The following is a 25,688-nucleotide window of genomic DNA, read 5'->3' on the forward strand; positions in this document are numbered from 1 at the left end:
TACGCAATGGGCATACCTTCTTTCCTTTACATGTAATTACTACACCACAATACGCAAGTAAAGTCTGGGGGATATCCTTGATTGCTGCACAGTGGCAGACACTGTGACCGCGCATACCCCTGCAGGGGAAAGGAGAATCCGGTGAGTGCAAGCATTGTCAGAGCATGCAGACAAGGCACTAATTAAAGAAACCAGCACCTGGATAAGAAGCTTTCCTACAGATATTTGACCCTCAAAGATTGAACACTACAAAATACTCCAAAAAGAACTTGTTTTTTTCATAAACTGAACTTTTCCTATCCAACCAATACTGGTCACAGCACAATGTTGAGTCACTATTTATGATGGATATTTTGCACAATGTTGTATGGATTTGTATGATTTAACACTGGTCACTTTAGTGATGCTGCACTATGCACTTTTGTTGAATAATTGAAGCACCTTATGTTGCAATTGTACCTTTAACAGTAAGGACTTGGCACCAGTCACATATTTTTTGTCTCCATAAGGGCAGCGTCATACTATTCCTGTTTTCCTTTTTTTTTTTTTTTTTTTTTTTTTTTTTTTTTTAACACTTTCCACCTAGATGATATTACATCTATATCCACAACTACTTTATTACTTAACTTAAAGGGCACAATGCACCTTTGTTGAACAATTGGAGCACCAGTTGTTGTATTTTCATTTTGAATAGAAATATTCACCACCAGTCAGTTTTATTCAATTTTTTAACATATACAGGTTTTAGAAGCAATTCTATAAGGATACTAGGCAATACATTCACTACAAAGGGAGAAAAAAAAAAATAAAAAAAATTTTGTCTCCATAAGGGCAGCGCCATACTACTCCTGCTTTTTTTACCATTTTTTAATACTTTCCACTTAGGTGGTATTGTATGTGTAGAGGCAGCAGCCATATCCATAACTAAAACATTCAATTCATTGCGCGGATTTACCCCATACACCTACTCGATCCCAAAGACCCAAACGACCACAGACCTGTCACAAGCCTCAACACCATCTCCAAAATTATTGAGAAAGCAGTAGTACAACAGCTACAACTCCATCTGGACACTCATAAACTCTTGGACTCACTACAATCTGGTTTCCGCCCTGGCCACGGGACAGAAACTGCACTCCTCAAAATTTGGGATGACACCCTCGAAGCAGCAGATGAAGGAGAATCGTGTCTCCTGGTGCTGCTGGACCTCAGTGCAGCGTTCGACACAGTAGACGACAAAACCCTGCTCACTCATCTCACAGAAATAGCTGGAGTTGTAGACTCAGACTTACCCTGGTTCGCATCCTTCCTAGAGAACCGATCTCAGAAAGTGAAACAAGGAGCTTTCACTTCGGAAGCATGAAAAATTACATTGCGGAATCCCTCAAGGATCACCCCTGTCGCCCGTGCTCTTTAATATCTATCTCCGCCCACTCCTCAAAATCATCAGCAACCAGGACCTATTTTATCACTCCTACGAGCATGACATACAACTCTACCTACGCATCACCAACAAAAAAGACCAATACCAGACACTGGAAAACTGTCTCTCATTGATTGACGATTGGATGACGAAGAGCTACCTTATACTCAACGGATCCAAAACAGAACTCCTCTTCCTCCACGCAAACCGAAACGAAAACCCTGGCACGATGTCCACACCACTCACCATCCTCGGACAACCCATCACCACCAGCACTAAAGCCAAAAGCGTCGGAGTCATCTTTGACTCAAACATGACGATGGATGCACAAATAGGATCAGTAGCCAGTGGATCCCACTACCTTCTTCGCCTATTGCTTAGACTCATCCCCTTCATCTCTGAAGGAGATACAGCAGCAGTAGTTGGAACAATCATCAATTCCCGATCCGACTACGCAAATTCCTTCTACCTAGGACTTCCAAAACACCAAATTTCACATCTACAAATCGTCCAGAACACAGCAGCCAGACTGGTAACTGGAAAAAACCCTGGGAATCAATCATCCCTTTCCTGAGGACCCTCAATTGGCTAGCTGTGAAGGATCGTGTTACATTTAAGACCCTCTGCCATACTCACAAATGTACACAAGGAAAAGCCCCGCAATACCTCTGCGACAACATAAAGCACTACACCCCAGGTCGGCCTCTCCGGTTAACTAACCAGAACCTCCTCCACATCCCCAAGACCCGTTATAAATTTAAAGGCGAACGAAGGTTCGCAGTCCAAGGACCACGGCTATGGAACGCTCTACCCGCGGACATCCGCTCAGAAGAAAACCATCTGGCCTTCAGGAAGAAGCTCAAGACCCATCTCTTCTGAAGACCCAGACGGACACTGGTGGCAAAAGCACCCTGAGGCGATTTAGTTCGCATATGTAGCGCTATACAAGTTATTCATTCATTCATTGAGATCTAAAATCTGTCAGAAATATTACAGAGACATGTTGCACATCATTGTGTAAACTTTTTCAGTAGGCCTGCTTTTGAAAAGTGAAAGACAAGGAACTTTTTTCCTTAAAAAAAAATTACAGTGAAAAATGTCAGATACATGAGGCATCTAAAACTACACTGACATACTGCACATCATGTAAGATTTTTTAGTAGGTTGTATTTGAAGAAGGAGAAACAAGTTATATTTGATCCAAAAATAAAAATTACAGTGGATTATTAGGAGGGCACTAAACAGAAATATTACAAAAGCATGTTGCATATAAGCCCTATACTGTAAGTAGGCTACATTTGAAGATGGAGAGGTGAGGCATGTTTGATCCAGAAAGAAAAATTACAGTGGATTATTTCAGAAATACAAAGCAAACATATTACAGGCATGCTGCACACATGAGATGATTTGTCAAAACCACATCCAACAAAATCAATGTATTTATATATTTCATTTTGTTTAAAATGTATGCAATGCAGGAAACAATCCTGAGTAAAGAATTTCCCAAATTTTGTAGCCGAGGAGCAACTGCAGAAACATTATGTGTGGCACCTTGACATTGACAGAGCAGTATAGTACACTGCAAACATTAATGCCCAACTCAGGAATGACCCCTGCATAAAAAAACTGCAGAAACGTTAGCTGTGGCACCCTGACACTGCCAAAGCAGACTAGAGCTGTAGAAGCAGCACCAGTAATGCCGGTAGGCCAAAAGCAGTGGCAGAAGATGATAATGGTGACGGATTTGGAGCAGTAGAAAGAGATGGAAATGGTGACAGGCTAACAGTGGTGACAGCAGATGGTAATGGTTGGTAGTAGATGGTAATGGTGACAGGCCAGCAGCAGTGGTAGGATATGGTAATAGTGACAGGCCAGGAGAGGTGACAGGAAATGGTAATGGTGGCAGGAAGTTGTAATGGTGGCAAGTCAGCAGCGGTGGCAAAAAATGGTAATGCTGTATCATATAATAATGTTTTTGAAGTCATACTCAACTTAACCTCTTCCCACCCCCGCTATAACCAAAAGACAGCTACATCGTGGGCCTAAATTGCTGGAAGGGCGTCTATGTACATCTTCCCATGCATGTGCTGCCTGCGTGCCCCCTGCGGGACGTGGGCGGCGCGCTCTGTGATCAGCGAGTCCATGAGACTCGGCTGATCACAGATCAGAGTAAAGGGCCAATCCTGGCCCCTTACTACGTGATCAGCTGTCATTGGCTAACAGCGTGAGGAGGAAGAAAAAGCCGATTACCGGCTTGTGCAAATGGACCATCGGTCCCGCACACTCCACACCCACTGCTGCTAAGCAGTGCACACCAGTGCCCACCTACCCGTGCCCACTACTGCCACCTGTCAGTGCCCATCAGTGCCACCTATCAATGCTGCCTATCAGTGTCACCTACCAGTGCCTATTAGTGCCCATCAGTGCCACCTATCAGTGCATTTCAGTGCAGCCTATCAGTGCCCATCAATGCCACCTATCAGTGCCACCTATCAGTGCTCATCAGTGCCTCCTGAACAGTGCCCACCAGTGAGCCTCATCAGTGCCCATCAGTGCCATCTATCAGTGCCGCCTTATTAGTGCCTATCAGTGCAGCCTATCAGTGCCCATCAGTTCATCAAATTTTTATAACAAACTATGAAAATTGTTTTTTTTTTCTAAATTGTCAATCTTTTTTTGTTTGCTTATCAAAAAATAAAAACCCCAGTAGTGATTAAATACCACCAAAAGAAAGCTCTATTTGTGTGAAAAAAATGTTTTTATTTGGGTACAGTGTAGCATGACCGTGCAATTGTCATTAAAAGAGTGACAGCGCTGAAAGTTGAAAATTGGCCTGGGCAGGAAGGGGGTTTAAGTGCCCAGTAAGCAAGTGGTTAAAAATGTACTAGTTTACATCAGCTGCAGGTGTTTTGTACTCAATACTGATCCAGGACTCTTCATTTTTATAAAGGTAAGCCAGTCAACTCTGTCTGCAGACAGACAGGTTCCTTTTGTTACAAAACCATGAGCTGCACTAAATGGTCTATCTGAGCAGGCCCAGCCCCAGAAGTTGGGCAAGATCAGGCCACTTTTTTAGGCAGTCACCACCCCTGTTATCCTTCTTAGGCGCAAGAGTATCCAAGGCATATTGGCCATGAAAGAACATTGGCTGCAGGGCATCCAATCAGCTTGACTGCATGCTGGGCAAGCTAGGGGCACTGGTCTAGTCATGTAGGTCATCCATTATCAGGGTTTCCACATCTGTCTTTGACCCCATATAATTTCTGATCATATGGTTTATGCTCTGCCTGTGACTGCTACCATCAGCTTGGCTGGAGCGATAAATCATGAAGAAAGACCTGGAGGCCTCACTTAGGCAGCCACCATTACCTCTATCCCTCCTTTCACTGAGGCACATTGGCTATGAAAGGGCCACTCTCTGGGAGAAATGTTAGAATCATCTGAATCACTTCTTGCAGATGATGCATTTTTTTTCCCTCTGTGATGTCAGGATGAGCTCTAGAATTTTCCACTTAATGCATGGATCCAAAAGGGTGGCCAACCAGCAATGATTCCTCTCCTTTATGTCCCAAATCCTGGGGTCTTTGCATAGGCACTGCATCATGAATGAGCCCATCTGCTACAAATTTCCAGTGGCAGAGGAACCCAAGTCCTTGATTTCGCTGAGAACAATACTGCCCTCAGCCATCTCACCCTGCCCATGTACATTCCAGGTGTTTTGGAGTGGTGAAACATACCCCTGGAAAACCTGTTCAATGTCTTCCTCACCACCGATACCCCAACCCTTCTCCTTCTTGTGCTCCTCAGGTGACTGGTGCTGCATCATAAGAACAGAGTCATGATATAGAGGGTCCTGAGACAGCAGAAATCTCCTTTTCCTCCTGCTACTTAGTCTCCAGAGCCCAGTCTGTTACACCTCAAAATGTTTGCACCAGAAGCATTGTGTTGCTGATCCCAGCCTTGTTGTGGCTCACCATTATGGTCACCTCTTCAAACACTGGCAAAAAAGTACACCCGTCCTTAACGAGGAGCCAGTTCTTAGCTCATATTTGCACAAATACTCATTTGTGGTCAGCTAATGCAAGTGTATCTTTCAGTGGGTAGGCAGCTGGCAGGCAGCTGGTGTTGCTGCTAAATTTTAGCCAGTCAAGCAATGACTGGATATGACCACCTGAAGTGTCCACACCCTATTCCAGCCTGATGCAGGACATCCTGGAAGCTAGAGTACCCAACTAGGATTTGCTGTACCACCAGGTTGAGGATATGTGCCTGCTAAGGCATATGTTTACACTTTTCCTGCCAAAGGGTGTACAGCAGATTGCTTCCATTGTCACCCATGATCTTTGCTGACCAAGACGGGGTGGGGAAAACCACCCCTAAGCCTGCCCCTGAAAACCTTGAAAAATCTTGGCCCCAGACTGGATCCTGCCCTCAAGGCACACCAGCTGCAAAAATGTGTGGCACTGTTTGCATACGCCATTGAACAGGCTCTTAGTGGCATGGTTGGGACTGGTAGCTCTAACGATTCGCTGGATGAGACCAACGAGGAAGAGGGTTTAGAGGTGACTGAGCTGTACTCATCACCAAGTAGCGCCACACAGTACGTCACCACCAGCCCCAGTGGTGCCCCATCCTAAATCTTTACAACAAATTGACCCATAAACCTTGCCATAGTGTAGTATTTTTTAAAACATAGCCTTTTTTTTTTTTTAAAGATTCCATGCACATGGAAAAAATGTCAGAATCGCATATATAACAGTAAGCATCCAAATATAGCAGAATACACTCCCGCCTGACTTCCGGTCCTGGCTCCAACATCATTCGGCTCTGCCCTAATGCATTGCGCTATGCATCACGTGACTTAATCTGATGTATGTACTGTTATATGGGGTTCTGACATTTTGTACATGTGAGTGATATCTTTTCTGGAGTTGGAAGGTTCCTCTAGTTCAGCACCAGCCAGTGGCGGCCCGCCCATAAGCTCTATGGGTCTGCTGCCCCACTAATCTCCATGCAGGGCTCTGGACCCATAAAGTTCTACAGGGTTTTTTTTTGTGAAGCACATGATTAGAGCCAGAGGCTCCCATTGGCTTCAAAAAGGTTGGGATTGGGGCGCAGAGCACTGTGCCCTGAGCCCACCCACTTGTGACATTAGCAAATCAACATTCACTATTGTCTTCCTGCTTCTCCTCCTGGCCAATCAGGACAGGAAGTGGGTCCTAAGACCGGATTGGCAGGAAGGAGAAGTGACCAGATTGCCCGGGAGGAGAAGCCGGGGAAGCTGCTGAAGCCGCCTGCAACTTGGATAGGGTAAGTGTGGGGCTGGCGGGCTTGCGAGCAGGTAGGCCAGTGGGGTTGTTTGCCCCCCCACCCAAAAAATGGAGCACCAGCTGCCACTGGCACCAGCACATCCTGACATAGAAGTGTCAAGAGGAACATTTGGTGCCACCTAAATGTGGGATACCACTTTAAAAAGTGTCAGAGAACAAATCACATTGATTTGTGACACCTCATACACCTCATTCAATCACATTGAATGAGGTGTATGAGGTGTCACAAAAGCCTGAGGCTGAAAGAAGGTTTTCAAACTTTGAGTTGAGCAATAATTAATATATGACCAAAGTCCGGGGTGACGTAGTCAACCAACCTACAACCTTTTAGAAAAATGGTACTAGACTTTTCTCACAATGACATACTAGGAGATTACCTGGGTGCCGAGAAAACAGAGGGACAGATAACAGATCGATTCTACTGGCTAGGAGTTACAGCTGAGATGAAAAGATATTGTATTTTGGTTCATCTTCCACTTTTCAGCTACCTGCTCTAGTGTCACATTTTAGGAACTCCTTGGTATCTCTGCCTATTATCGAACTACCATTTAAGCAAATTGAAACAAATCTGGTGGGCACTTGGTGAAATTAGCTTGAGGTCATCAATATATCCTTGTAGTACTTGATTATGCAACAAGTTATCCAGTGAGGTCCCTCTGAGGAAGACCTTAAAAGCAACTGAACTGCCATGGAACGATTTAACATGTTCTCAAGAACTGGGTTCCCTGAGGAAATTCTGAGGAACTAAGGCACTCCATTCATGTCGAAGGTAATGGCAGACCTGTGCAAGCTGTTCCAGATCAAACAATTGTGTACATCTGTCTACCGCCCACAGAAGGATGGGCCCGTTGAAAGATTCAATAAGACCATAAAATCTATGCTCAAGATAGTGGTACAAAGGGATGGAAAAAATTGGGATTGCTTGCTACCAGCACTTAGTTGATCACCCCCCACTGACCTTCGACAGCTCGACTGTGGAGAGAGTCAGCAGTATTAATTTCCTGGGAGTGCACATCTCAAAGGATCTTACCTGGACAACCAACATCACGTCACTCACCAAGAAGGCACAACAGTGCCTATATTTTTCTCGGCTGCCTTAAAAAGCCAGTCTCCCTCCACCCATCCTTACTACATTCTATAGGAGAACCATTGGGAGAGTGCTGACCAGCTGCATCATTGTCTGGTATGGAAACTGCAGTTATAAACAGTTTTTTCCCCAGGCTGTGAGAGCCCTCAACACCAATCCCCTTTAAAACCTTTTTTTACAACCTTTGGTGTACGTTTATTAAACTGAGAAGTTTTTTCTCAGTTCAGTTCTCGGCAGTTCTCAGAGGAAAATTATCTCCTCTGCAGCCAGTTTATGAAGCTGCGAACTTCAGTTCTCAGAGAGAGAACAGAGGAGAACAGAGGAGAAGTGTTTCCTCTGAAAACGGCCAAGATCAGTGTAAATGTGGGGCGGCTGCCTGTAATCTCATGAGATATTGTGAGATTACGGTGCAGCCGAGTTCAAAAAGTGAAACTAAAGTTTTCAGACATGTGATAACTAAGTAAATGTATATGTATGTATTTATGTGTTTGTGTATATATATACATATATATATATCTTGCTCCATATACACCCCTCACATTTTTGAAAATATTTTAATATATCTTTTCATGTGACAACACTGAAGAAATGACACTTTGCTACAATGTAAAGTAGTAAGTGTACAGCTTGTATAACAGTGTAAATTTGCTGTCCCCTAAAAAAAACTCAACACACAACCATTAATGTCCAAAATTTCCAAATTGGGCCCAATAAGTCATTTTCCCTCCCCGGTGTCATGTGACTCGTTAGTGTTACAAGGTCTCAGGTGTGAATGTGGAGCAAGTGTGTTAAATTTGGTGTTATCGCTCTCTCATACTGGTCACTGGAAGTTCAACATGGCACCTCAAGGCAAAGAACTCTCTGAGGATCTGAAAAAAAGAATTGTTGCTCTACATTAAGATGGCATAGGCTATAAGAAGATTGCAAAGCCTGAAACTGAGCTGCATCATGGTGGCCAAGACCATACAGCGGTTTAACAGGACAGGTTCTACTCAGAACAGGCCTCGTCATGGTCGACCAAAGAAGTTGAGTGCACATGCTCAGCGCCATATCCAGAGGTTGTCTTTGGAAAATAGACGTATGAGTGCTGCCAGCATTGCTGCAGAGGTTGAAGGGGTGGGGGGTCAGCCTGTCAGTGCTCAGACCATACACCGCACACTGCATCAAATTGGTCTGCATGGCTATTGTCCCAGAAAGAAGCCTCTTCTAAAGATGATCCACAAGAAAGCTCGCAAACAATTTGCTGAAGGCAATCAGACTAAGGACAACTATGTCCTGTGGTCTGATGAGACCAAGATAAATTTGGTTCAGATGGTGTCAAGTGTGTGAGGTGGCAACCAGGTGAGGAGTACAAAGACAAGTGTGTCTTGCCTACAATCAAGCATGGTGGTGGGAGTGTCATGGTCTGGGGCTGCATGAGTACTGGGGAGCTAGAGTTCATTGAAGGAACAATGAATGCCAACATGTACTGTGACATACTGAAGCAGAGCATGATCTCCTCCCTTCAGAGACTGGGCTGCAGGGCAATATTCCAACATGATAAGGACCCCAAATACATCTCCAAGATGACCACTGCTTTGTTAAAGAAGCTGAGGGTAAAGGTGATGGACTGGCCAAGTACATCTCCAGAACTAAACCCCATTGAGCATCTGTGGGGAATCACCAAACAGAAGGTGGAGAAGCGCAAGGTCTCTAAAATCCACCAGCTCCGTGATGTTGTCATGGAGGAGTGGAAGAGGACTCCAGTGGCAACCTGTGAAGCTCTGGTGAACTCCATGCCCAGGAGGGTTACGGCAGTGCTGGAAAATAATGGTGGCCACACAAAATATTGACACTTTGGGCCCAATTTGGACATTTTTACTTAGGGGTATACTCACTTTTTTTGCCAGCAGTTTAGACTGGCTGTGTGTTGAGTTATTTTGCGGGGACAGCAAATTTATATTGTTATACAAGCTTTGCACTCACTACTTTAAATTGTAGCAACGTGTCATTTTTTCAGTGTTGTCACGTGAAAAGATATGATAAAATATTTACAAAGATTTGAGGGGTGTACTTACTTTTGTGAGATACTGTGTGTATATATATATATATATATATATATATATATATATATACTTGTATATAGTATATATTTATATGTTGTCAATATTCATTTTTAACCCGCTGGTGCTGATATTAGGAAGAAAGAAGCCTTCTTCCTCTAATCGCATCAGCTTCTCTCCCAGATTCTCCACCTGTGGAGAGTAAGTACCTGGCCAGGTGGCAGGGGCCATTTAAGGTGATAGAAAAGGTTGGTGAGATAAATTATAAAGTACTCCAGCCTGCGAAGTGAAAGCTTTACCAAATCTACCATATACATTTTTTTAAATCCTTGAAGGACAGAAAGCAGGTAGCTGTCCGGGCTCAGGTTAACTCAAGGCCAACTGTAGGGGTGGAGTTAATACCAGTTTTTTCCAGAGTTTTTACAGAGAAAAGGAGAGAGTTTTTCAGGGCTGCCAGATCTTACTAAGACAATTGAGCATGACATTCTTATGTAACCTAATGTAAAGGTCTGAGTAAAACCCTATTGAATTTGTGAGACATACAGGAAAACAGTAGTAAAGGAGGTTTGAAAAATACTTGAGCTCTAAATCATTGAGAAATCACAGAGCAATTGTGTTGGTACTGAAGCCCAACTGGACACTGTGTTTTTGTAATGATTTCAGAAAGCCCAATAAGGTATCGAAGTTTGGTGCATATCTGATACCCCAAGTAGTTGAACTGATCGAAAGATTGAGACTGGCCCAGTATATTACCAGCTTAGACTTTACCAAGGGGTACTGGTATATAGCTTTAACTAAGGAAGCCAGAGAAAAGACCTCATTTTTTACTTCAGAGGATCACTTCCAAAATAAAATATTGCAATTCAGGTTACTTTTCAGAGGACAATGGATAGAACACTATGCCCGCACCAGAAATACAGCTCAGTGTATCTGTATGATAATTACTGGGAGCACCAACTGGGAACACTAAAAGGAAGAGACCAGGTACCTGGAGTACATTGTTGGTAGGTGAAACCTCGGATGAACAAAGTATAGGATAAATAGGCTTGATCCCACCCTTTCACAAAGATAGTTCAAGCATTTTTGGGCACTGTTGGGTACAACTGTTGATTTCACCACTATTCTTCCACCATTGACTGACCTAACAAAGGGTAGAAGTCAGTCATGGTCAAGTGGAATGATAAGGCTGAAGATTCTTTTCTGGAGCTTAAAACAGCTTTTTGTCACTATGCAGTCCTGGTTGCCCAGACTTCTCTAAGTAATTTATGGTACAAACTGATGCCTCCACCAAAGGCTTGGGAGTTATTCTGTCCCTAGAGGTCAATGGGGAAGAACATCCCATAATCTTTCTCAGTAGAAAGTTGAAAGCCGTCAAGAGAAATTTTGCTATCGTGGAGCAGGGTACCGGTCAGTAAATGGGCTCTAGACTCCCTATGCTATTTTCTTCTTGGCAGGAAGTTTTATTTGATGTCAGACTATGCCCGACTGACCTGGATGAGACAGAGCAAACACACGAATGCTAGTGTAACCAGATGGTTCTTGGCACTACAAGAGTCCAAATTTGTGGGGGAATGTAGGCCAGGGAAGCAACATCAAAATGCTGATACCCTCTCTAGTATACACTGTAGGGTGGCCCACAGTGCCTCTGACACCTCTGTGTCAAGGCAAGTAGGAATATGTAATTTACGCCAGGGTTGGGCCCTGGAGGTGAGATAGTGTCCCCCCTATTTTGGTTGTGGTCTCTTTAGGGGGAACAATATGAACACATTTTTTAGTACTCAAGGGTTCTTAACCATGCAGGGTGCATGGTTCTGGGGTAGTCCGGTCAGAGCGGATAGGACTGACTAATAATGTCCTCAGGGTTGTTAAGTCCTCATTTGAAACCTAGAATTCAGAGACTTAGAGAGACTTTGGGTGGGAAAGAGTTTTTGACCCTGATTATAGGGACTTTGGTCCTGAAAGGGAGCTGGAAGAAGTCAGCACCTTTTTATGAGGTGGAGCGTGAGGCAGGTCACAGCTCTGACAAAGTGTGGACTGTCTGGTAACTGAGACATTATTTGTTGAGCTCTTGCATAGATTGCTCCCCTCTGAAGCAGACTGGAACCCTAAACACTGGTGTCGGATGGGTATACTGGCAGTGAGCCATTGTATTGTTTTTAATTTTGCCAGAAATTGAACTGCTTACATTTACTTTTGCTAAAGGAAGTTGTTTGCCTGGTTTTAAAAAGCAATGAAGACTGTTTTACAAGTGGTTGGCAAGTGATCCCCGGCTCACTACATTACAAGTCTATGCTATGACAATGCTATGCAGCACATGTTAACTTGACTGAGTCAGAGACATTGCTGTGAAGAGTCCATGTTTGTGCAGCTTTTATAGTATTGTGAAGCTTTCACGATTTGTAAGTGTATAAATGTTTTTTGCCATCTTGACCTTGTTTTGCATTGTTGCATCCAACTTTGCACCTGTTTAGTAAACTGCAAATTACATTAACTCTTTGTCTGATCATTTGGCCAATAACCTATTCTGTTAGACTCCTCTCCCAACAAAGTGATTCTAATAACACAATTTTACAGGAGCATCCTCATTGTGCACTTTTTGCAGCACATCATACTTTGAGACACTGGCCTGAAACACTGGCATGAAGTCTCACCATTTTTTCTTCCAACAGCAATAAATAAAGATAGCTGGCATGACTTGAAAGGAAGTTACTAAGGAATGTTACCATCAGTAAGCTCTGAAAAGTATAACCCATGACTTCTTGTATCTATAGTTGCTTAGGGGGAGAGAGAGAAAGTCTCAGCAACATGTCTTGTCCAGGGGAGTTACGGCTGTTGTATTTTTGCCTAGACCCGAGGTGGAGGTTATTATGCAAATATCCCTATGTTCTAATAGGCAGCTACCCATAGCTTCTTGAGTGGGCATCTAAATCCTTATGACAGAGTATCTCTGTCCTATAGTTATTATCTCACATGCACAGTACCAGATCGCTAGATCTGTGCTACTGTATGTGTGTAGTGGTCACTTTCCAGTAAACTAGTAGGTGAACCTGTTTATTACAGCTGCTGTTAATTTAGTTATATACAGCTCTTGTTTTTATAATTAACCTTATCCCTTCTGGTCTGTGATTCTATAGCTAGTTTTAGCTTAGGACTTGATAACCAGCAAAGGCTTAGGATTCCAGTGGCCACTTATGGTAGTTAGAGGTCTAGTTGCTTGTCAGATTAGAAACTACTATGCAGAAACTAAAGTGCAGGCTTACCCTGAGTACCAGTGCCACACCATGGTTCCTGCCAGTGAAAAGCTACATTCCAGGCTGCTTGGACAATGGCTGAAGAGTTTCCCCATCACCACAGATCTTGTCTTCAGGTCTCTGACACCAAGATGTATGCTGCATCGCAATCATCCTCAGGGGCCCCTGCAACTGAACTTTGCTGCACCATTCATCTGGAGACATTTCTATTAATAACTATATATACCTGGGTATAGATGCACAATCCCCACCAGGACTTTTGGGCCCTTTGCTGATAACTCCTGTTTGCACAATGGATGTATGCACTGTTATTAATCTTTTCTTATATAAAGCTTGTATTATAACCATGCTAGTGTGCATCTATATACTTATGGTTAATGATATACAGTATGCTGGTTTCAGTAGTTTCTCTGCTCCCAATGACTTTGATTAGATTACTGCTTGATTTTCCAAGAAGGGAATTCCCTGTGTTCAGAGGCCCTGTCCTGGGTGGAGGCACTGATAACTTTATTATCAATCCCACTCTTCTACTTCTTCTACTACAGGCACAATATTTTTTTTTATTATTATTTAACGGAAGCACTTTATTAAATATGTTTTATACATTTATTTAGTGTTAACATATTACTAAGCTGTGAGCACACCAAAATACTCCATACCACTGAGGGAGCTCTAAAATTCAAGTGATAAAAGTAATTTGAGCAGACCCCCAATTAGTGTCTCACAATTTTTATTTTTTTTTGTGGGCGGTAACTAATTCTTATATGGTGTCTCAAATTACACTTGTATGCTATCTCTTTTCACAGTTTTAAATAAAAATTGGACAGTGTATGTGGTACAAACATGCAAAATGTACTAAATTCTGTGTGAATGATCCCATTTTTTACTTCAAAAGAATGTCTCTATGATACTTATGGATTTTTCAAAAAAAATTTCAGAAATGTGCATATTTTACTGGAGAAAGAAAAATGAAAATCTATGATCCAGAAACCTATAATGCATTTTACCAATACATGATTGTGTTGTACCTGGAAACCTGACAGCAAGTAACTAAATAAGTAAGGCAGAGGAATATGTTTGAAATATCTTATTTTTTTTGTGGTACAGGATGCTTGTAAAAACCAAATAAAAGGTTTGGATGTCCCCTCCCTTCCTGTGAATATTATGTCCCAAACATTTTGTACAAAGTATCCAATACCTCTTCATACTTATGCTAATTTCATTTCTGAATGAGTTTGAACTATATTCAGATTCAGTTTCTAAAAATATGATGGTATATTATATATAGCATTCGCACATTACAACATTCCACTAAATAGATTTTATCTCTGCATGGCTGCTATTTTTTCCTCACACTATGTTCAATTAGATTTCTTTTTCTTCACAAATAACCTTCCCCTTTGCACATGTGTTACCTTCAAGTACAGTTTAATTTTTTTTTTGTAATAGAATATTAGAAGAGAGTTAAGGAAGGAAGGAAATCTGAAGGTCAGTGGAAGTGTCCCTTCGAGTATTCTATGCAGCTTATCTTCTCTCCCATTCCTATTTTGTCTTGTGGGGAGAGAATGGCCAATCGTGAAGAATAGACGCTTCCCAATAGCCCAGTGCCATCCCTCATTAAACTTCTTTTATACTCGTCTTTTAAAGAAGCTGTCAAGTTCTATTCTGCCTCTGACAGAAAAGGCCAAATCTCCAGTACAGGAACCAAGGCGCACACACGCACATGCACAGAAAGAAACTTTTTGTGTGAATGTTGTACCAAGTCGGCATAGACGAATTTTCAGAATCATGTAATTTACTCTGGAGGCATTTACTGTACATAGCCAATAGTGATGGTAATTTCTTTCATTGTTGAAGTGAAAAGATAACCATCAGTCAGTTGTCAATTGGTCAATTGTAGAAGTGATGAAAAGAGACTGGAAGGAACAATCATGTCTGTGGCTATCTGGACTAGTTGGTGTTTTTAGGAAAATGCGGGCTCTGGATTTTTTGAGAGACTGTATGCTGAAAAACAACTAATATAAAAACGAATTAGCTGATTTGCTCAAAATAAACAATCTGTGTAAATAGCTGTTTGCGTTTATATTATTATTTACTGACACATTTGAATCAAGTTTTTCTTATTTAGCTGTGTTTTTTGGTGATTTATCTAGCTACATCCCAGAATTTTTGTCTTCTCATTATAAAATATGTAACATAAATCCTTAGTCTTTTTTAATTAATCTGAATTCCAACATCATCTAAACATATTCAATATTTTCAACATTATTATTGCAATGATAAAATAATTGTTTTTATTTAATTATTTTAACACTTTCTGGTGATTATTCTCTCTGAGATTTTTTTATTGTTTCTTAAATGATGTATGCTTATTTTGCATTCTTAACTGTGTAAAAAAAGACTTTGCCATTGGCCGTATTACCTGTGATGATATCACTATAATGATTGCTCTATTATTATTCATACTTCTAGACAGTGCAGCTTAGGGCTATTAAAAAGTGTTACATTACCCCACTCCTCCAGAGCTATTGTATTCCCCACAATTTCCCTTAACAGTTTTAATTAATCCCTTGTTCTTTTTTAAGTGTTGTGATGTTATTGATTTTAGGTTTCTGCTCTTTTGGCTGTGGTAGGTAATAAAAAGGATTACAGGCCTCCAGAAGGACGAGATATCATCAGCCTGTAATCCAGCCCGCGGTTTCCTAGATACCGTATTGTCTATTCTGTTCCGCTATGTGAAAAATGTTGAATATCAACAATGGGTTTCAGTGCTGTATTGTTGAGTTTTGTATGAACTAATCTTCCTTCACTAAAAAAAAAAAAAAAAAAAAAAAAATACAGCTTTGGACAAAGTCTATAGCCAGTGCATTTGTAACTCCCTATGCACAAGGTCTGGCTGTGCAGGCAGAAGACATTTTGCTCATTTGCTCTCCACTTTCCTGTAGTTATCCTTTCAGGTGTCAATTGTGATTTTTTTCTCAAACCTGTTTGGGCACCGTTTCTGTGAAAGTCCCTGGACTTAGCAGCTGTAGTAGGCCTTGCAGAAAGAGTGCTGTCCAATGACTGAAAGGTAAGCCTTTGCTGATCTCCTCCGGCGTGTCACTAGTTAATAGTAGGGGATTGTTGAGATAACTCTTTGATTTTTATCCCGAGGCCAATGCTGCTGTTACATAGTATAAATGTCTAGTCACTAATTAGACTTAATATATTTAGAATGGGTTAAATACTAAGTCACCTTTGCATTCATCTCTGAAATGCACTACTTGTGCTGCAATCACTCATTCATTAATGATAATATTAATTGCAATACATGTAGTAATAGCTAGCTGCTGTTTCAATTATTTGCTAGTTAGTCAGGCTTATTACACAATAATAAATAATTTCAGCAAAGAAGAGACTGCAAATATGGCTTAATGAAATCAAATAATCTCTGTAAGGTAATATCGTTATAAGGAAATACACATAGTAATTCACACAGTAATGCAAGAGACAGTCTTACATTGTATGAACTGAAAGGTAACAAATTCATTTTATTTTTAGTCTGTTCAAATTTGTAGTTAACTAGTTAGTGGCCATGTAAAGGCTGATGTTTCAAACTTATTTTTAATTCTGTAAGCATTCATGCACTGATAAAAAGTGCATGCGTATTGTGCAGGTATCAACTTAGCATTATGTTTTGTATAACATCTCATCATTGATATTCTAGAGATCAGGTGCTGCTAGAGGTGAGTTACCTTTGCACACTTGAAAAGGCAAACTTCCAGAAATGATTGCTTCCAGTATAATTGCTCTGTAATGGAGGCGCACAATTGAATTAGTGCCCTGCTGTAGATCGGCTATTCTTACCCAGGCACTTTAATCTCACTTTTAAAATCCATGAATTGGAAGACAGTGCAGATAAGAGTTGCTTAAGTCTGCATTTAGTGCCAGGCAATGATGGCCCCCTATGAAACCACTTCAGATCCTGTGCTTGCGGTAGTGAACCTGAAATTTTCCCCTTCCTTGCACATTATTGTCAGTCAATTATGAAGTGGAACTGAACCAGAAAATCTGGTACAGTCTGGTAATTAGTACAAAGAGTTTCCAGTCTAGTGTAAAGGCAGAGATGCAAGAGCCCCAGCAGCTACAGATACAGTTTTGATCAGCCTGGACACTACTTCTCATTCTGCTTGATTACCTCTTAAGATACTTGCTCCATCCCTACAAGTCTGTTTTAGATTTACCACTACTTACGGGCCTAGTTTTGCTATTCTCTTTCGTTTCCTACAGACGCATTCTCTATTTACAATCTGCCATTTTAGCTCATCACACAGACACAATGTGACTTGAACAACAAAGAGACAATTTATCAACACATCTTGAATTCAAACTTAAGCAGGTCTATTATTAGAGGGAATGAGATCAGAATGAAATATATGTTTATTTCATGTTTTGTTTAGTTTATGAAGCCGCATCTGCAATGTAAATGCTTTTTACCCAATGTTTGGGAAGTATGCAACAACTACTATATAATTGCAAATATTAGAAAACCATCACCTGGGTTTGACTAAACAAGATTTGTTTGCTTGTGTATAAGGCAAGTAATATTTTTTTAGTGGCTGTGTATAAATGCTTCAGACCGTATGGTCCTGCTTTTAGTCCTAATGCTTGTTTATGTATTCATAATTTATACATTTCCTTCCACAAAACTTTACATTGATTTACAGGAAGATAAGGGTTGCCATTGAGCTTTATTTTCAATATACTTAAATTTCCTAGGTTGCTAGGAGATGGCCACCTAATGCCATGGTGGTGGCAACTAATAGGTATAAAAGGAATACATCTCTGTTGCACTTATCACAAAGGCTAAAATTCATGTTTCTAAAAAATTACCGTGGATCACTTGCTTACATGCTGTGCCTAAAATAGCTCAGCAACTTGATGCTGTTAATAAATGAACTAGTTTTTTTTTAACAGCTTGTTTTACCATTTTATACAGATCATATTTTAATACTAATATTATGATATTTTTATGTTCCCTTTATACTAAACATGTTAGGTCTGTGCATGTTCTATATAAAAAATATATAATAATAATAATAATAATAATAATAATAATAAAATATCCATAGCTATTTAATTCCAGTATCAGAGTACTGAAAGACTGAAATCTACTGAATTACTAAATTGGTTTGCCAGTTTAATAAAGTCAGGATGCATTCATGCTCTGTAGTGGGTTACAAGCTTGACAGTGTTTGCTAGATCAACAGCAAAGCAAGGAATGTAGAAGCATTGAAAGTTTACCACACTTGTAAACATTTACTAGGACAACATCAAGACCATTAGACATTGTTTTAAAAATGTTCCTCATTTGCCATCCTTCCTGGACAGCCAAAGAATTTTTTTCCATAGAAACAAAATAAACTCACAGGCCTTTGAAGTACTGGAACTACAATATTCACTAGCAAGTGATAGTTGCTTGGTCTTACTCTTGTTTAATTTGTGGTTCTAACGTTATAAGCCCCCTCCCCCTCTCAAATAGCTATAACTAATTTATAGGTGGTTAATGCTAGTCTTGGTTTATTTTAAAAATGAAGTAACCTAAGCACTTTTACATTCACAGATTTGGAAGAGTACCAGTGGCTGTTATACTACACTATGGCATCTGAACACAGAGACCACTATGGCAAAGCTTAAGTAAAATATATCTAACAATGCAAACATTGGAGATAGGGTTTTAGTTCTTGATATCATATTGTTATGATTAGAAGAAGTGAGTCTATTAAATACATTATGAACAGGCTTCTAGCATCCTTCCTTGATGATGATTAACGGTAATACAAAGCCCAATTCCATCTCCTTGTCAAAACACAGGTTACTGTGTACTTAGAGCCAGAGATCTCAGAAAGGTCACATAGTGTCATGTATCAGACCAATGAGAGTATATATATAATGTCAGTGTGTCATTTGTCATACTAAATGTCCTATGGGTGGATTGGCTGTAATAGTCTCATTTTTGCCTTTACTTGTGTAGTTAGTGTAAAAAAAAAAAAACTGTTTAAATTAATAAACATATTGATGTAGATTGTTTTTCTGATATAAAGAGTGTTCTTCAGTTTGAGAGCAGGAATATTAGGAAAAGGAGATTTAAGCATACTATGCGTACTTGTGCTACCCATTAAAATAAAGCTCATTTTTGCTCTGTCGCAAACTGGTGTTAAACTTTATTAAACATGTTTTAAAATAAATTCTTAAAAAATCTCTTAACCTAATCACAACAATTAAAAAAATCTCAGACATGAAATTATATTTTTGTTGCTTGGTTCATTGGTTAATATACCTCAGCAAAGTAGGGATTAAATGCTGCTTTTATTAGCAAAGATAAGGCTGTATGTTTTTTTTTTTTTTTTTTTGCAAAGTGTAGAATTTAATTAGCTATATAAATGCCAGAATGACAAATAAGGTGCCATTGTCTTGATATCTCCTCAGGAATTGGTCTTTTAAAGTAAATTTGCTGTATTAATCACCTAAAAATATTTTTGATCGCTGAATTAATAGCTTGCAGGCTGCTCCAGGTACTCATTGGCATAGGTGATTGCCTCTTAATTACTGTATGGACGCTTTCTATTCACTTTTATTAATTCATGTTTTCTGGCAAAATCCCAAAAGGCAGCCTTCCCCTATATCTCCTAATTACTTCTGTAATTGAATTTGCCCACTTTTTCAAGTCTATTTTTCTAACTTGACTGTATGTATTCATTCTTTATTGTATCTGTCTTGTGTTGGTTTTCAGCAAGCAGAATGTACATTGATTCTTCCTCAGTTTCTCATTAATTTTCAAGAGCTTTGCTACATGACTGTTTTTCTCGGCCCGTCAGCCCTATTGCTTTGGCCAAAGAAGATGCTTATTATTTAAGGTTAGGTAAAAGAGAATGAAGTTAATTAATTTATTAGTAACTCAGAGCCAATTATTACAGGCTTCATTTACTTATGCACTTGTTAACAAGACACAAATGGGAAGAGGCCAATGACAAATGGACATCCTTTAAAAGCTGACCAAACCTAGTACAGACATAGCACCTGCAAATTAATCTTGTGTTTATCCAGAATGGAAGTTTTTTTTTCTAAGTTTTGGTTTCTGTATAGAACATAATCCTAGCTCACCATGGGATCAGTAATTAATTTTGGCTCAGGATCATTAGTAAATTACTGTGTGAATGTCTGCTTAATCTTTACACTGAAAACACTACCCATTTGTTTCACGTACTGTATATGTAATATATATAATTTTTAATGTTTTTACATTGGGGAAAACGATTATTTCTAATATTTATTTTACAAGCGTAGATACTGTATTTTGTACATTTAATAAAACCACCAAGTTTTGTGAATTAAAGTAATCATTAAAAATGAAAAAATATAAAAAAAGTGTAGTCACGTGTGGTAAATAAAAAAAAGAAAGAAAGAAAAAATGACAAGTTATATATCTTAGCATGCATCAATCTTGCAAAAAATTTTTTTTTATCAAGTAAATGTTAATTCTTATGAAGTTTATAATAATATAACATTTACACACAGTGTTCCAGGGGAAAGTTGACTACTGTTTTTCATGGTGCATATTACTTTGATAACTAATCTTTTTGTGAAAACTCAGTTATATTATATTACATTTGCATAAAAAATGTTTTTCATATGCGGTCTTTGACATAATATTTTGCAGACAAAATTAAAATTATTGGTTTCAAAATGTTAAATATCAAATCTCATAAAATAAACACTTTGTCTTGGGGTGAGTCTGAGCTTGCTCATATGTGATCTGTGCAGATGCAGAGATTCTTACAGTTAAGTACAGTTACTAACTACAAACATGTTTATGAATAAAGTAAAAAATAGCTGTATAAGGTTATGATTATCTCATGTCTATGGGCCAGCCTTAGTGTCTGGTGATAATCTCACTGCAGAATGCATATATGCTTATGGACAACCAATTTTGAGGGAAGAATATATTAGCCAGGTTGCCCTCTGGGTTCTTCAGGGGTGCTAGGAGAACATGGTTGCCAGCACATAATACCTGTGATCTGGTGTCATTAGACAGTGGATCACAGGTGCTCACACACATTACCTGTGATCTGCTGTCATTAGACAGCAGATTACCAGAAAAGGGCTCAGAGCCAATCAGAGTGGCTCTGTGCCTTGTGGTCTCTGTTGTGGTCAATCACAGAAATCACAAATGTAGACATACCTTGTGTTTTCATTTGAGAGCCCTCCTCTTCCTTCTCTGCCAGCGCTTCCTGCTGAACCTCTTCCTTCCTCCTAACAATGTGACAATGAGCAGAAAGGAGGAGCATACTGACCACCACTAAGCAACAAGCGGGTACAAAGTAGGGCACAGGGACTACCAATGTGTGGGGGCACAGATACTGACCACTTATGTAAGGGGCACAGACACTGACTTCCAATGTAAAAAGACACAGCACTGACCACCAATATATGGGGCACAGACATTGGGCACCAATGTAAGAGGGCACAGACAATGACTATTAAGATATAACTCTGACTACTGATGTAGGGGGCACAATACTGGCCACCAATGTAAAGGGCACTACACTGACTACCAATTGTAAGGGGAACACAGACACTGACCAAGCAGGTTAGAACTATTGGAATATGTACTGCTGCCTTTCACATGCCAACATTTGTACACATCATCCCAAGCTCACATTTGCCATTCATGGTAAGTAACTTTTACATTTTTAACCTTTAGACTGTTTTGAGACTTTGCATACTTTTAAAGAGTACAGTGACCGTAAAAAAGTTTAGAGAAATTGGAATAGATCATCCAGGATGCATTTTCCTGAACAGACACCCTTGTTTCTGTGAATAAGATTCACAACAGTGCTATTTACTTTGTGCAAAAGCATGCGGTTTTGTTGATATTAGGGTGCATTTTTATGCCAAGGTCATTCTAAATAGAAGAAGATCAAATCTTCCAGCTGCTATCTTCTGTCTAGGGAGAGCTTAAGACTTCATAACCTGTGCTGTGTGTCCAGTGTACAACCTGGGGTGCATTATAAGTGGAAGGAATGCAAAGTGGGGAACCTTTTTAATATTTAGGTATATGGGACCTGAAGTTGGGCTATATATGTTAAAATGTAAGATGTGTAAAATTAACCACTAATAATTATTGCAGGCGCATGCATGCTCTGGTCATGCAAAAATGGAAATGGGCAGGGGATATGCAGAAGCTCCTATTACAAGTCTTATCTTAGAGCCAACAGATTAATGTGATAAAATTGTTGACTATTCTGAGAAAAATCAGGCTGTTTTATGTGCTGGTACCCATTTGCATTAATTTTGTGAACTGGGCAAAGATCATCCCACATTTATTGTTTGCATAATCTATTCAAATCTTGGGCCCAAGGGTGATACTTAACAATCAAAAATGGTTCTTCAAACTGACCAACATCAGACTTAACCATTTTTCTATTTCTGTTTTAATTCTGAATGTAATCACAAAAACAAAATGATTTATGTCTTGGTTATGTTAAATAAAATATGTTATGCACTGTCCAAGAGGCAAAGGAACCTTACAGCCTATGCCCTTCAGCACAGTGCCAGTTAATGGACTGGGTGTTTGGTTAAAGCCAATGTTCCCCACCAACAGTTCATGTTTTACAAGAACCCAGACAGAAACTTAGGTGGCCTAATTAGTGTAGTTTAGATACCTGTATGGATATCCACAAGCTGTTGGTGGTATTAGAAGACACGTATACCCGGGTAACACCATGGGGTTAATTTATTAAGGGAGTATATGCTGTTCAATTAGCAAAGGGAATTAAAACTTTGTTTAGTGAATGAGGGGAATTTGTGCTGACTCATCCAATCACATGTAAAAATCTATTTTTTTTAAATTTCCTTGCACATGAGGGTATTTAAAGTAAACATAACATCACTCCATTCGTCAAAGTTAGTAAATACACACATTACAAAATAAACATACTTTACTTGTTTAAAAAATTAACCACCATAATCCAAAGTGTGAAACATAGCATTGGTAGGACTGCTATGAGGACTTAGGCCACCATGCTAATGGTTTCTGTACTGGACGCACAGTTTGGTAAGATATTTTCACAACAGTATGGAAGTAATCTCATTCTCTTTAAAGAAGACTTGGGTGAAAGTTGAAGAGCGGAGAAAACCACGCCATGTCTTGTCTTTACCACACATGTTCTGCATAGTCACTGCACAATAGACACTATCAATCTTCTACTACTGTTGTATTCACCCAGAGTAAAAGCATTCATTTAGCAACCACACATTTGGTACATTTAAATGGAAAATGAAGGATTAAATGGTAGTACTTAGTTTCATGTTACATTAAATACTAAGGATCCATTTATATTTTAAGCATGAGCTGCCATGGAAATCATTTTAGGATGAGTGAATTTAATGTAGGATTATCAGCTGAAATATAGATGTCACATACCATTTATTAATGTAAACTGTCTATAATATTACAAATTAATAACCCTTGAAGTATTCCATCAGACATGTAGCAATAAGTAGAGAAAATTCTTACTGTGTTGAACATTGAGATAAATGACTTGGATTCAACTCACTGCTCATGTCGACAAGAATGTCATCTACTCCAAAGCACAGTTGGCTTGCTACAATGTGCCAAAAATGCCAACTATTAATCTATCTCTTTGCTATTATATTAAAAATAGAACACTAAGCCCATCTATAATGTCTGGTTAATGTCTGTGTTCTTCATAGCAATGAACCATATTATCACTTTTTCTTTTTTTTTCTAGTTCATTAAAAAAAAAGAAACAAATTGGTTGCTCTAGACCATAAAGGCGTTTTGAAATGATTGTTGTTCTCAATTTTGTGTATACAATCCTACTTGTTAATAAAATTGAGCACGATAAACAAACAATAAGTAATTTTATAACAGATGGCTAAGCATTAAAGTAGCAAAAAATGCTGGCAACTCAATTGCTTCTTCTTAAATCTTTATTGAGCACGAACAGCAGTGCGACATCTAAAACGCTAACGTTTCGGCTGGAGTCTTCCTCATAGCATACAGATTTACAATAAAATCATGTTTATATAGAAAAGATATCCATTCCTCCAGAAAAGGGGGCGGTACAATCCAATTTAAAATCAATTAACAATTAAAATTATGTGAGGTTGGCAGAACCAGAGAAAAAGTAGGAGGGAACAGTGGAAACACAGACTGAAAACTCTAGGGGAAAAAACATATAATCATTAAAGTGGCTTTAACAATGCCCAGACACTTTGGGGTTGATTTACTAAAACTGGAGAGTGCAAAATCTGGTGCAGCTGCACATGGTAGCCAATCAGCTTCCAGGTTTTTCTGTCAAAGCTTAATTGAACAAGCTGAATTTAGAAGCTGATTGGCTGCATCAGATTTTGCACTCTCCAGTTTTAGTAAATCAACCCCTTTGCACATAGCTGACATCCTAGAGCAAGGTGTTTCCCAATGTTAAAGTGTTTGTTAACCTAAAAAAAAAAAAAAAAAAAAAAAAATCCTGTTCCTTTAAAGCGTGTTATACAGTACAGTGCTTGCGCTGTGTCATATGGCCCCCTGTAACACCTGAAAAACCTGGCTGATCCTGCCTGGTTCTGCTTACCCCCTTGTAAACTGACCACGGTTAATCATGGCTGCTGAGCCCTGACACCGTGGTTAGTTTACGCACCTCTGTCATCCACTCTCTCCTCTGTCCTCCTCTGTGCTCTCCTCTGTCCTCTCCCCCCTCCCCTCCCTGCCTCTCATCTCTTTGTCCATGCCTGCCCCCTCCTCTCCTGTTGCTGAAATCACTGTTACATTTTTACAGTATCCTCTCTGTTTATTAATGTAATCTGCTCCTCTGTCTGTGACTTATAAAAAAATGCACCTATATACCTGTTTTCAGAGCACCGATTGGCGCTCACGTGACCCGCGGCCTCTATCCTCTCTCAGCCTGACAGATGCAGCGGGCAGGGTCACCTCTCTCCTCCTCTCCTTCTCCCCTCCTGACTGACGTCAGTGGGGGATCCTCGGCCCCACCCGCTGCAGCTGTCAGGCCGAGAGAGGCGGCCGGTCACGTGAGTGCCGATCGGTGCTCTGAAAACAGGTATATAGCTGCATTTTTTTCATAAGGCACAGACACAAGAGCATATTACATGAATAAACAGACAGGATACTGTAAATTTTACTTAGTGGGTTCATAACCACTTTAAGCTTAGTATATTTTACTTGACGGTAACAATGTGTTCTAACTTTAGCTGTCACTCCAACAACGAATTTATCTCTAAGTTAGGATGTATTAAATATGCAAACCCATACTTTGCATAAATGAGGAGCAGCTTTGATATTCCATTATGACTTAATGATTTATTAAAGAGAATAAGAAGTCCTTTCAATTATTTTTAGATTTACATATGAAGAGATTGTCTTGATGTAAATGATGTTATAAAAGTGTGATAACGTTTCCATGTGTACTTTTTAATTCTATAAGTGGATGTGGGCAGCCATATTTGTTTAATACATATGCTCTACTTCCTGCTTTC

The 25,688-nt window shown here is 39.7% G+C and overlaps 1 long non-coding RNA gene across 7 annotated transcripts in view; it reads left to right on the top strand.

Moving 5' to 3' along the window:
* LOC141139794 (uncharacterized) overlaps positions 1-25,688 on the top strand; it is a 1,361,894-nt gene that overhangs the window by 1,192,452 nt on the left and 143,754 nt on the right. Inside the window, exon 1 of one of the 7 annotated variants that reach the window (XR_012243804.1) lies at positions 15,975-16,203. The exons of 4 other annotated variants lie outside the window; for them this stretch is intronic. This is a non-coding gene — a long non-coding RNA (uncharacterized lncRNA). Of the gene's footprint in view, positions 1-15,974; positions 16,204-21,826; positions 21,847-25,688 lie in introns of those variants that run through there. 2 more of the 7 variants (XR_012243808.1, XR_012243809.1) reach the window with 2 other exon arrangements.

This window comes from Aquarana catesbeiana, linkage group LG04 (assembly GCF_042186555.1).
Source record: "Aquarana catesbeiana isolate 2022-GZ linkage group LG04, ASM4218655v1, whole genome shotgun sequence".
Taxonomy (NCBI): Eukaryota; Metazoa; Chordata; class Amphibia; order Anura; family Ranidae; genus Aquarana; species Aquarana catesbeiana.